This window comes from Mastomys coucha, unplaced genomic scaffold (genome assembly GCF_008632895.1).
Source record: "Mastomys coucha isolate ucsf_1 unplaced genomic scaffold, UCSF_Mcou_1 pScaffold14, whole genome shotgun sequence".
In the NCBI taxonomy this organism is placed as follows: Eukaryota; Metazoa; Chordata; class Mammalia; order Rodentia; family Muridae; genus Mastomys; species Mastomys coucha.
The window spans coordinates 104,557,526-104,568,707 of record NW_022196896.1 but is presented as its reverse complement, the minus strand read 5'-3'; the positions used below and the strand labels follow the sequence as shown (position 1 = coordinate 104,568,707).

Sequence of the window (11,182 nt, the reverse complement as noted above, 5' to 3'; positions counted from 1 at the left end):
TCAGAAATCCACCTGCCTCTGCCTCCCAAGTGTTGGGATTAAAGGCGTGCGCCACCACCGCCCGGCTAAAGATTTATGTATTTATTTATTTATTTATTTATTTAATGTATGTGAGTACATTGTCACTCTCTTAGACACACCAGAAGAGGGCATCGGATCTCATTACAGATGGTTGTGAGCCACCATGTGGTCGCTGGGAATTGAACTCAGGACCTCTGGAAGAACACTCAGTGCTCTTAACCACTGAGCCATCTCTCCAGCCCTTATGTAATGGTCCTAAGTACACTACCTACCCCAGATGACCATTGAGAACAGCAAGGAGCCAGAGCATGCAGAAGGCTTCAAGTACGGTGCAGGCCTGAAGAAGTGCGGACACAGGTCTGCTAAGATGCTCATCGTCTTATTATCTTCTGAGATGTCTGTGATAGGTGATCTTGATTGGGTCTAGGATCACCTGAGAGATGTGCCTCAGGTGGGGTCTGCCAGCGGCTTTCCCCAGAAGAAGTAACTGAGGGAGGACGCCCCTCCCCCAGAGAGGGCGGTACCTTCACAGAAGCAAAACACTGGTTCACCTAGGCTGCTGGTATGCTGCTACCACCCTTCACCGCCATCCCAAAGATCATTTTCAACCTTCAAATATGGATTGGAGACCAGCAGCTCGGTGCCAGATTTGGAGTGCTGAAGCATTCAACTTTGTATCTGACCAGCTACCAGGTTCTCAGCCTCCCCTGCATGCGGATAGCCATTAACAGACTACCCAACCCCTTTGGGTAAGCCACACTAACAAATATCCCTTATAATACACCTTCATTGTTATCTGCCCATACCTCTAGAGCAGAAGTCCTCTACCAGTGGGTTGCAACCCTTTTGGGATCCAGTGACCTTCTCATAAGGGTCACACATCAGCTATCCTGCATAGTCTACGTTGCAATACATAACTGTTAGGAGGCAGCAAGTAAATAAATAATTTTATAGTTAGGGTCACCACAATGCATAGAACTATATTAAAGGGTCATAGCATTCTGGAAAATCCCAACACATTGTCTTATAACCGAGCCATATTTCTTTACAAAGTTTGAACCACTCGCAGTCATTGCTCCATCCATGGAGAGAAAGTATAAGTGAGTTGGTTGTGTCTCCTCCATGTTTAAGACTCTTCGGAGGAAGCCAGCTATGAGCTGGCAGGGGGCCATTAAGGTCCCACAGAGGAGACATTCTCTAAATATCACACTTCATTGTCGGATTATGACTCTAATGCTAGCCAAGACCTCGGAGACGAGGTCCTTCGCTGGTCTTGATTTCTCTACTGCTAGTGGAGAAGGCTTCTCGTGCTGGGATGTTGCCGTAGAAGATAGGGCTGCTGGCATAGGACAGCCAGTTTCTTGTAGTCTCAGGCAGTCTCAATTTCCATGAAACTCAATAAGAAAGGAATGGAGTAGCCACCATCATTCATTAAGAAAATGTTGGTTTCCCCCATGCCTGGAGAGCAGTCACCCCGCCTTGCTTATTCGTAATACTGTGGCAGTTAATCTCAATTGTCAGTTAGAAGAAATCTAAAATCACCTAGACCTCTGAGCATGCCTGGGATGGGATTATCTTGATCAGGTGAACTGAAGCGGAAAGGCTCATCCACCATGGATAGCAGCCTTCTGTGGGTGAATAAGATGGAGAAATTGAGCTGAGCACAGCCGATCAAGTCTCTGCTTCTTCGTTGTAGCTGCAGGATGGCCAGCTACTTCGAGCGTCTGCCCCTGTGACCTTGCCATCGTTGAACCAGCGCCTCCCACTGTGAGCCAACATAGAGCCTTTCTCACTTAAGTTGCTTCTGTCAGAGTATTTTTATCATAGCCGGAAAATACAGAAAGATAAACACTGTAGCAAGGACATCATCAAAGGTGGACATTTCTGCGAGGCTGACAGATGTCAGCAGAGGCCAAACACGAAGTCACTGTCATGTCCATGTAAGTGACAAATACATACCAGTATACGTAAAGTCCTTCCACAAACAAAGCCACGCCTATTGACTCTGACCTGAGCGCCAGTCATTGGCCAGGGCATTGTGGACCACATGAATAGTGTCTGATGACAGTGCCCACTGACAAACCCAAGCAGAATACTAAAAAAGAATAAGGAAAGGATCACTGTGTGCACAGAAGTCCTGATGGGTTAAAAAACATTCACGTTGCCGGGCAGTAGTGGTGCACGCCTTTAATCCCAGCACTTGGGAGGCAGAGGCAGGCGGATTTCTGAGTTCCAGGACAGCCTGGTCTACAGAGTGAGTTCCAGGACAGCTAGGGAGGTGTCTTCTTGGATCTTAACATCTTCATTTACATAAAAAATATTTCTTTTAAAGTAAACAAACACTAGGGAGATAGTTCAGTTGGTAAAGTGCCTTCCTTGTGGGAAGAAAAGAGCTGTGTTTCATTCCTAGCATCGAGAGAGACAGAGAGAGAGAGAAAGAGAGAGAGAGAGAGAGAGAGAGAGAGAGAGTACTAGATATGATGGTATGATTGTACCTGTAATCTCAGCACTGGGGAAGCAATGAGAGCTGGGTCCCTGGGGCTCACCAGGCATCCTAGTCTACTTGGAAAGAGCCAAGCCAACGACAGATTTTTATCTCAAGATATGGATGGTACCTGAGGAACAACATCTAAAGCTGTTCTCTGGCCTCCACATGTATACACACACACACACACACACACACACCACGCAAGCACAACCACACATATACACACACACCAAATAAATACCTAACTGAGCACAGTGGGTCACATCTGCAATCCCTGTCCTCAAGAGCCTGAAGCAGGAGAACTGCAGGAAGTTTGAGGCCAGCTGTAGAGGAAGGCCCGGTCTGAGAGACACAAATGGGGATGTCCTATTCAAAACTCAGCAGGCTCTTTCTTATCTTAGTTCGGAAACTCCTTCATTCCCATTAAGACATGCGAAATCATTTCTGACTGTCAATATGCTATCCAGGGCTAGTCAGAATCACGGGGGAAATCTCACCAGTGATATATGTATTGGGCTTATCCAACATGGACTGACCTGGAAGCTGAGGGCCGGAGGACGGGGTCATCTCACTTCATAAGCATCTCTGATGATGGTGACAGACAAGCAGCTTTGGAGACCCTGGAAACAAGCCACTCTCAGGCTAGGAGTCACGAGCTCTGCATCTGAAGCTCTGTTTATTGTCTGATGTTTCTCCTTACAGCATCTACCAGGAAGCTGACGTAGCAAGAGCCAAGCAGAGGAAGAAAAGTGAGTAGCTAGACCCTTGTGCTTACCCAAGGGTCTCCCTGTTCCCTGCCTCACAGCACCCCTGAAAAAGCTTTATCAGTTTCTCAGACAGCCTCTCAGCATCTTCCTGCCCAGAGATGAATACATTAGATCCCTTCCAGCCATGAAGTTTGTTGTTGTTGTTGAGATCCTTAGACACACAGCATGAGTTTGTCCTCTGGAAATAATTGGGAAGTTTCCAGGAAAAGAATTTCTGAAAATAAACACCACAGTGAATGCTCCATGAAACCCAATGCTGGGTCTGTGGAGTGGCTGTTTAAAAAAAATCTCAATCGAGTGTGTATGGTGTATGTGTGTGTGTGTGTGTGTGTGTGTGTGTTTATGTGTGTATATGTGTGTATGTGTGTTTATGTGTGTATATGTGTGTATGTGTGTGTATGTGGGGGGTATGTGTGTGTATATGTGTATGTATGTGTGTATGTGTGTGTATGTATGTGAATGTGTGTGTATGTATGTGTATGTATGTGTGTATGTGTGTGTGTGTATATGGGGGGTATGTGTGTGTATATGTGCATGTATGTGTGTATGTGTGTTTATGTATGTGAATGTTTGTGTATGTATGTGTATGCGTGTATGTATGTATGTGTGTGTTTGTGTGCGTGTATGTATGTGCTTGTATGTGTGTGTATGGGTGTGTATGTGTGTATGTATGTGTATGTGTGTGTATGTGGGGGGTATGTGTGTGTATGTATGTTTATGTATGTGTGTATTTGTGTGTATGTGTGTGTATGTATGTGAATGTGTATGTATGTGTATATGTGTGTATGTATGTATGTGTGTATATGTGTGTGTTTGTGTATGTATGTGTGTGTATGTGTGTATGTGTGTGTGTATGTATGTGAATGTGTATGTATGTGTGTATGTGTGTATGTGTGTATGTGTGTATGTATGTATGTATGTATATGTGTGTGTTTGTGTATGTTTGTGTGTGTATGTGTATGTGTGTGTGTGTGTAAGAGAAGCTGAGATTTTTTTTAATCAATTTTAACCAAGGCAATAAATTAATTTTATATTAGAGTAGTAGAAAAATAATCTGGCCTCTCATCTGGAAGCCAGGAGAAATACAAGTTTCTTATTTCTCATCTTGGGAAGATGCCAGGAGCCGGTAGGTGGGAGAGGTGAGGGGAGCAAGGGAGCACTTTTCCTTTTCTAATCTTGTTTATTTTTTAAAGTTGTACAACATGTATTGTCCTGCTTAAAACTCCCTAAAAAATAAAAAACCGCTTAGCCTCCGGAGCCAGTCCTCCATCTGCTGTAAGGCAGACGTTATGGAAACTGCACCTAGGCCAAAGGCAGGCATCAGAGAAATGATAAAGACAGTTTCCGTGACTCCAAAAAGGGACATTGGTCTCCACACGGAGGCATCTGTCAAATGTCAGCTTGCTCCCCTGGCTGACTCCCCGTCCACCCCACTCTCAGCTATTTCCCATCAATATTGTACCAACCTTCAAAGCCCAGCTCAGCACCTGGTGGATGGAAGGGGGGCAGGCAGGAAGCTGGAGTGCCTTTTGTCCCCTGGACAACAAACAATCCCAAACATGGGCTGGAAAAAGGCTAAGAAAGCCTGGCTCAGTGCTGGTCTGGCTGGGTGCTGGTCTGACTGTGCGCTGATCTGGCTGGGTGCTAGTCTGACTGTGTGCTGGCCTGGCTGGGTGTTGATATGATTGTGTGCTGGTCTGACTGTGTGCTGGCCTGGCTGGGTATTGTTGATCTGACTGTGTGCTGGTCTGACTGTGTGCTGGCCTGGTTAGGTGCTGGTCTGGCTGGGTGCTGGCCTGGCTAAGTTCTGGCCTAGCTCAGTGGTGCTGGTCTGACTGTGTGCTGGCCTGGCTGGGTGTTGATCTGACTGTGTGCTGGTCTGGTTGGGTGTTAATCTGACTGTGTGCTGGTCTGACTGGGTGCTGGTCTGACTGGGTGCTGGCCTGGCTGGGTGTTGGCCTGGCTGGGTGCTGGCCTGGCTGGGTGCTGGCCTGGCTGGGTGTTGGCCTGGCTGGGTGCTGGCCTGGCTGTGTGCTGGTCTGACTGTGTGCTGGCCTGGCTGGGTGTTGATCTGACTATGTGCTGGTCTGACTGGGTGCTGGCCTGGCTGGGTGCTGGTCTAGCTGGGTGCTGGCCTGGCTGGGTGCTGGCCTGGCTGGGTGCTGGCCATAACCCTCTCTCCTACAAGGTTTAATTTCATCCTTCTGCTTTAAAGTCCCACTTTCCTCAAGAAATGCGTTCTCCAGTGGGCCAACCACAGTAATAAATAACTGCAAACACCTGAAATTAAGTCAAAGTAAGTATGAAAGTAAAAGCAGGAAGTAATTAAGAAGATAAAAACTAGTATCAGGAGTTGAAGGGAATAGACAAGGGTAACAGTAAATATAGACAAAAACATAGCATGTCTGGGGCTGGCAAGATGGCTCAGCGGTTAAGAGCACTGACTGCTCTTCCAAAGGTCCTGAGTTCAAATCCCAGCAACCACACGGTGACTCACAACCATCTGTAATGGGATCTGATGCCCTCTTCTGGTGTGACTGAAGACAGCTACAGTGTACTTACATATAATAAATACATCTTTTTTTAAAAAAAATAGTATGTCTATGTAGAGACTAGCACGGTGAAACCTGTCACGTACAGTTAATAGATGCTAAGAAAAAAATCATTTTTGAAATCCTCCATTACACTCCAGCCTCTCTCTGACTCACATCCCACCCTCCAGCCCCACTCTGCCCAGCACCCAGCCTGGCCTCCTTGGTCCCTTCTCAGGGTGGCTACATTCCTATGCCCTCTGCCAGGTAGTCTCTCACCCCTTAGGTTTTCAGGGCTTGCTCATCAAACCGTCAGGTCTTAGTGAAATGTCATGTTTCCCAGGAGGTCTTCTGGGATCTCGGATTTAAAGGTACATCCCTCCACTCGCACCTGAGGTCCCCATGGTATTTGTTGCCATCTGACACACAGGTTATTTATCTTATCTAAGCTGTTGTCACATGGATGCGAGCTCTTCAAAGACAGGGGATGTTTTGATTACTGTTGCCAGTGCACACAGCTTGGTGCCAGTCATAGAAAACCTCCAGTGTGGTGAACAATTAAACCACTGGTGAACAATTAAACCACGAGTTAGACCTGAAGACTGCCTTTGTACAGGAGTTCGTACACACACCCCAACACAGCCCATTTTCAACACTCTATCTGACACTGATCTCTCGTACAGGCCACAAAGAGTCCTTGGGGCTTTCCTACACATTGCATTTAGTTTATTAGGACCTCGACTTTTCTGCGTATATTCATGCAGACTGCTTTAAATGCCAGCTATCTTGTGAAGACTGTAAAGGCTTCATTCATCAAACCAATCCAGCTTCTTCCAGACCCGAGACTTTGCAGCGCTGAGACGCCATGAGCGGAGTTTCTCTGCCATCTAGTGGACAACTATGGAACTACAACTACGAAGACGACTACTTCCTGCTTCCACGCATGCGCTTGAGAAATACCTGCTTTCTGAGGTCCCTTCCCCATCCCCAAAAGCTTCCTGCCTCATCCCCTCGACAGGCCTCGGTTTCCAAATGTCCCTTGGCTAGAAGTGTTTTAAGTTAGTGATTCTCACTCTCATGAAAAACGAGTTTCCTCCTGGACCAACAAACAGGACTCCATCCTTCCCGCTCCCCCTAAATCCGGAAGCCCTGCGAGGGCTGGGGGTGTAAGGTATAAGGCCTGACTCCCAGAGCAATGTGGGAGGCTGGCGGCCCTCCCAAATCAAGCCTGATGCGCCAGCTTGGGGTGTCCTACCGAATGTTTTTCCTTCCAGTGTCAGAAGCCAGGTGCTCTGTATAAACACTCCGTAGGAGGGAGTTGGTGGTTCAATCATTCTGGCTATCAGAGCCAACAGCTGACCTTCAGATCCTTGTTTAGAGGGCAGAGGTGAAAGGTTAGTGGTCCGGTCCTCTAGAAGGCAAGTTGTTGAGGCAGATGGACATGAAGGGTCAGGTCTGTGTTACAGGCAGGGGGCTGGGGGCTCCAAATTCAACTTCACAGGCATACGAAATACCTTTTGCTCCACCTATCTAACTGTATGTGACCGCCCAGAATAAGGAGGGAAAGGGGGCCAGGAAGTAGCTGGGTCACCTCAGCTCAGCCTATCTTGACACCAGCCACTAAAAGCTCCTGGAAAGGGTCTGAAGACCGGATGGTGTGACTTGTTGTCGCGAGACAAACCATTAAAACGATCCCCATGTCTTACTTATGGGAAGACATCGTGTTAGTCAGGATTTTGGAAACTGCCCACTTTTGCGATATCTATAGGGGAAATTAAGTAGAGCATAGAGTGTTAAGATTTCATCTTCAAGCTGGAATATCCGAATCACCGTCAGAAGGGGAAGGAGAAAAGTCCACAGTAATGGACCGCTTGGGAGAAGCCCAACCCAGACACGTGGTGGGCACGTGACTAGCTCTCTTCAGCAGCCAGCTATACGACCTTGGGCTCAGCCTCTCTGTGTGCCCTGTCCTCCCTGTGAAATGATTTGGTGAGCTGTGATAAGCAGTTTGGCATCTCCTCAAAAAGCTCAACACAGAGTCCCCATGTGGTGTGGCCCTGCATTCTGCTTCGGGATGCACACCTCAAAGTGAAGGCATTCAAGCGGAAGTCTGCACTGATGAAGGTACAAACACCCCAATATCCATCACCAAGGGACTGAATATAAAAAATGTGGTGTGTCTCATGGATATCTGGGCAGTGGTAGTGCGTGCGTGCTTTTCATCCCAGCACTCAGGAGGCAGAGGTAGAAGGTCAATCTCTGACTTTGAGACGAACCTGGTCTACAGAGCAAGTTCCAGGACAGTCAGGGCTACATAGAGAAACCATGTCTTAAAAAAAGGGGGTGGGGGGCTGGAGAGATGGCTCAGCAGTTAAGAGCACTGACTGCTCTTCCGAAGGTCCTGAGTTCAAATCCCAGCAACCATATGGTGGCTCACAACCATCCATAATAAGATCTGATGCCCTGTCCTGGTGTTAATAAATAAATCTTTAAAAAGAAGAAGAAGAAGAAGAAGAAGAAGAAGAAGAAGAAGAAGAAGAAGAAGAAGAAGAAGAAGAAGAAGAAGAAGAAGAAGAAGAAGAAGAAGAAGAAGAAGAAGAAGAAGAAAAGAGAAGAAAAGAAAAGAAAAAGAAAAGGGGGGGCTGGAGAGATTGCTCAGTGGTTAGGACACTGACTGCTCTTCCAGGGGTCCTGAGTTCAGTTCCCAGCAACCACATGGTGGCTCACAACCATCCATAATGAAATCTGATGCCCTCTTCTGGAGTATCTGAAGACAGCTACAGTGTACTTGCATACAATAAATAAATAAATCTTTTTTAAAAAGAGAGAGGAGAGAGAGAGACAGACAGACAGACAGGAAGGAAGGAAAGAAGGAAAGAAAGACAATGTTATCACAATAAGAAGCAAACCCATAGATCAAATAGATTAACTGGTGTGAAGATTGGTGTTATCAACTTGATAGTGTCTAAACTATAGGCATACCTGTGGAGGGTTGCCTTTTGTTCATTGATATGGGATGGCCCATCTTAACTGTGGGTGGCTGGCCATCCTGATTGTAGAAAATGGGAGTGAGTCGGTTGGGCATGATTCCTCATAACTCTCTTCCCCTGACTGAGCACCTAATGCAACCAGCTGCTTCAGTCTCCTGCTGCCTTGACATCTGCACTGTGATGGACTATGTCTAAAACTACAAGCCAAATAGCTATTAACTAATAAGACGAGCCCATGGGATGAAAGACATTTTGTCCTTAGGTTACTTTGGTCAGAGTGTTGTTCATGCTCCGACAGGGAAACTGAGAAAACAGAGAATAACAGCAAAACAGAAGACAGACAGGTGAAAGACGGAGAGAGAATGGATTGAGAGTTTATAGACAATCATGTAAGCAGAGAGAGGGAGTAGGAAAGACAGAGACAGGTGGAAAGCTATACACAGTCATGCTTTGTGATGGCTTTGCTGTCCACTTGGCACACTTGGGAAGAGCAAACTTCAATTGTCTCCATCAGATTGGATGACCGACAAGTCTGTGAGACATTTTCTTGGTAGCTAATTATCGGAGGAGGGCACCTCCCACTGACTGTAGCATCTCTGCGTATGTGGACATACCTACATGTGGAAGACAGACAGATGGACATGAGCCTAGGAACAAAGCAATAGGTAGGTTTCTGCTTCAAGCCCCTGCCTCTAACTCCATTCCTACCTTGGCGTCCCTCAATGATGAAATGTAACCTTTATACTGGAATAAACCTTTTCCTCCCTTAGTTGCTTTGAGTTCACATTTACTACGTGGTTGCAGAGTGTTACTTGGCCTCCCCTCCAAAACACCCGGTGCCTGCACTGGATTATCTACAGTGATGTTTAACTGCAGGGTCATTCACTATGCCCAAAAAGTGAGTTTAACAGACTTTGTGAACTAAAATAGGGTTCTTTTATCAATCATTGTCGCCCCTGAGATGAAAATCTTTATAATGAGTTGACTCCGGAAGGGATCTCATAGCTTTCCTCCTGAGTCACCTCCATCCTAGCCCAGTTCCCTCTCCTGAGAAATCCCCGCAGGGATGGCTACTTCCTTTTCCTGTGTTAAGAATATAGACTCTAAAATATGTCCCCTCCATTTTCAGTGTAGAAGAACAACTGGTTTTCTTCCCATTTTAATCAATACGGACCATTCCAAAGCCAGGAAAAGTCATGTATCTGATGAAAGAGAAGGTAGAGCACCATGGGAATGACAGTTAGCAGGATGCAGCCATTTGCCAAAAAAATGTGACCTAATGGACTGAGAACCATGTCATGGTGTGCTGCTCATGGCTTTTCTTTGAGTGCTGGAATCAAACACTTGTTTCTCTTTGGGGAAAAAAAAAAAAAAAACCATCCAGCTACGCTGGGCATGATTGAAGGGAATGGAAGGGGGAAAGAAGGCCCTGCCCACAGAAGAAGGCAAGGGAGCGTCCTCCAACTCAAAACCCTGCAGAGTCCGTGAGGAAGTAACCTACTCGCCCTAGAAAACAAACAAACAAAAGCAAGGGATAACAGCGAGTTAGACTCCCAAGCTCCGGCTCCTCTAGAAGGAAAGGAAGTCAAGAGGGCTATCATTCTAAAGGAGCTAACATGCATGTCTGCACACAGGGCCCATGCTGTGCTTCCTTACCACATCCAAGACCTGCAGACGTGCACGCTCCGTGTTGAGAATATTGAAGAGCACAGTAGTGATCCAAATGCCTCTCCAGATGTGAGTCCCTTCTGTGAGAAAGTCCCCATCTGTGAGGACTGATGAGAACAAGAAGCACCAAGCAAGGCGGTGGTGCTCAAGGAAGGAGCCATCTCCCTCCGGGCTGGAATAGCGTGCCTTCCGTACAAAGCTCAATGAAAGCAAAAACGGGGTCCCTCTTCATTGCACACCATAATATAGTTGAGCATTTTAAAGAATCTAATCCCAAACAGGGATCTGACTTGAGTAGCCAGGTCAATAAGTAATGTGGGAATTCTAGGGACTGGAACATAGCTCAGTTGGTAGAATTCGCAACAGTTATACACAAAGACTGCCCCCCCTCCGGGTTGGATTCTCCAGTGCCACATAAACCAGGCATAATAACACATTCCTATAAGGTCATCACTACAGACATAGAGGCGGGAGAACACGAAGTTTAAGGCTATCCTTGGCTACATAGCAAGTTAAAGGCCAGCCCAGTAAAAATGAGACATCTTTTATACATACATACATACATACATACATACACACATACATACATACATACATACACACACACATACACATACACACACACATATATATGTGTGTGTGTATATAATATATATATATATATATATATATATATATATATATATATATATGATTTTTCCACTGGATAACAGCCCT

At 46.2% G+C, this 11,182-nt stretch overlaps 1 pseudogene; it reads right to left on the bottom strand.

Moving 5' to 3' along the window:
* Positions 1-7,544, bottom strand: part of LOC116089245 — a 15,098-nt pseudogene extending 7,554 nt beyond the window's left edge.
* Between the last annotated feature and the right edge of the window lie 3,638 nt (positions 7,545-11,182).